This window comes from Schistocerca gregaria, chromosome 9 (genome assembly GCF_023897955.1).
Source record: "Schistocerca gregaria isolate iqSchGreg1 chromosome 9, iqSchGreg1.2, whole genome shotgun sequence".
NCBI lineage: Eukaryota > Metazoa > Arthropoda > Insecta > Orthoptera > Acrididae > Schistocerca > Schistocerca gregaria.
Window position 1 is genome coordinate 110,534,861 of NC_064928.1, and position 2,658 is coordinate 110,537,518.

Consider the following 2,658-nt stretch of genomic DNA (forward strand, 5'->3'; position numbering starts at 1 on the left):
GTTCACTGTCAATGACCTTCTAAATATGAGCACTAAAAAAAAGCGCATGTCACAATCTCCTGTAATCACGTAGCACCATCTCGTCGCCGACTGTTTCTGTGAGCGCTGTAAGTGAATGCTTCGATGCACTACATTCGTAGAACAACGTCTGTAGTCTCTGTTCTGCAGCGGCATCAGTGGTTTCGTGCTAAATGCGCTGGTACTTCAAAAAATAATCAATAAGATAGTGTTTTTAGCCAGAAACCACTGGTACTGAAAGGGTTAGAGATTTAATACAAGTTGCTAAAGCTACAAACTATGTGCATGTCTTGTGGCAGTGCGTCTCAGGGCGCGAGAATTACCAGGACAATATTCTTCCAGTATTTGATATTTGAAAGCACTTAGCGACACCCAACGAACTTTAAACATAATTTGAAATCTTTTAGAAACTTTCTCTCGTTGACACCCCCACTACCACCACAAAATGATTAACGGAAGAAATATTGCCAATTGCTACACTGCTGGCCATTAAAATTGCTACACCACGAAGAGGATGTGCTACAGACGCGAAATTTAACCGACAGGAAGAAGATGCTATGATATGCAAATGATTAGCTTTTCAGAGCATTCACACATGTTTGGCTGAAGTGGCGACACCTACAACGTGCTGACATGAGGAGAGTTTCCAACCGATTTCTCATACACAAACAGCAATTGACCGGCGTTGCCTCGTGTAACGTTGTTGTGATGCCTCGTGTAAGGAGGAGAAATGCGTACCATCATGTTTCACACTTTGATAATGGTCGGATTGTAGCCAATCGCAATTGCGGTTTATCGTATCGCGACATGGCTGCTCGCATTGGTCGAGATCCAATGACTGTTAGCAGAATATGGAATCGGTGATTTCAGGAAGGTAATACGGAATGCCGTGCTGGATCCCAACGGACTCCTACCACTGGCAATCGAGATGACAGGCATCTTATCCGCATGACTGTAATGGATCGTGCAGCCACGTCTCGATCCCTGAGTCAACAGATGGGGACGTCTGCAAGACAACCATCTGCGCGAACAGTTCGACGACATTTGCAGCAGCACGGACTATCAGCTCGGAGACTACGGCTGCGGTTACCCTTGACGCTGCATCACAGACAGGAGCGCTTGCGATAGTGTACTCAACGACAAACCTGGGTGCACAAATGGTAAAACGTCATCTTTTCGGATGAATCCAGGTTCTGTTCACAGTATCATAATTGTCGCATCCGTGTTTGGCGACATCGCGGTGAATACATATTGGAAGCGTGTATTCGTCATACTGGCGTATCACCCCGCGTGATGGTGTAGGGTACCATTGGTTACATGTCTCGGTCACCTCTTGTTCGCATTGACGGCACTTTGAACAGTGGACGTTACATTTCAGATGTGTTACGACCCGTGGCTCTACCCTTCATTCGATCCCTGCGAAACCCTACATTTCAGCAGGATAATGCACGACCGCATGTTGCAGGTCCTGTACGGGCTTTTCTGGATACAGAAAATGTTCGACTGCTGCCCTGGCCAGAACATTCTCCAGATCTCTCTCCAATTGAAAACGTCTGGTGAATGGTAGCCGAGCAACTGGCTCGTCACAATACGCCAGTCACTACTCTCGATGAACTGTTGTATCGCGTTTTAGCTGCATGGGCAGCTGTACATGTACACACCATCCAAGCCCTGTTTGACTCAATGCCCAGGCGTATCAAAGCCATTGTTACGGCCAGAGGCGGTTGTTCTGGGTACTGATTTCTCAGGATCTATGCACCCAAATTGCGTGAAAATATAATCACATGCCAGTTCTAGTTTCTCGAATGAATACCCGTTTATCATCTGCACTTCTTATTTGTGTAGCAATTTAAATGGCCAGTCGTGTATGTTTTCGCTGTTCGTGCAGTAAAACTCCAGCATCAGGCACGACTTTTAATTTCATGCCTCTTTACAACTAAATTTTTTGCAAACAATATCCACTTGTAGGACAGAATGTACCTGTAGAATTATATCATCGTATGAGAAATAGATCAGGAGATATGACATTATAAACTTTGATTTAAGTGAAATAGTAGTTTTTACAATGAAATAAACACACTTAGCTGCTTACAGGCGTTGACATACGTCAACGGGGACAGATGAAAATGTGGGCCCCGATCGGGACTCGAACCCGGCATCTCCTGCTTACATGGCAGACGCTCTATCCACTGCTTACAGGCGTTGACATACGTCAACGCGGACAGATGAAAATGTGTGCCCCGACCGGGACTCGAACCCGGGATCTCCTGCTTACATGGCAGACGCTCTATCCATCTGAGGCACCGAGGGCACAGAGGAAAGCGCATCTGCAGGGATTTATCTCTGGCACACCTTCCGCGAAACCCACATTCTAAACGTATTGTCCCGCACTACATTCGGACATGTCCGAAAGAACACATACCATCTAAGTATATATATATACTAGTTTTTCTTGAAGTGGAGCGTCTTCTTGCAAAACGTTTTCACTTACATAACGTCAAATATTTAACATGATAATTCATCTGCAAAATAATCACAAGTTTCTTTAAAGAATTGGGGAGTGGAAGGGTTATTTGTTCAAACCTTAAACATATTTACATATTTATTCATTTTTAGTTTTCCGCACGTCACTCCATAAAA

At 44.7% G+C, this 2,658-nt stretch overlaps 1 non-coding gene across 1 annotated transcript; it reads right to left on the minus strand.

Annotated features, from left to right (window-relative positions):
• Positions 1–2,254: 2,254 nt before the first annotated feature.
• On the minus strand, positions 2,255–2,329 carry Trnat-ugu (transfer RNA threonine (anticodon UGU)). The gene has a single exon. It is a non-coding gene; the product is annotated as a tRNA-Thr (tRNA).
• Between the last annotated feature and the right edge of the window lie 329 nt (positions 2,330–2,658).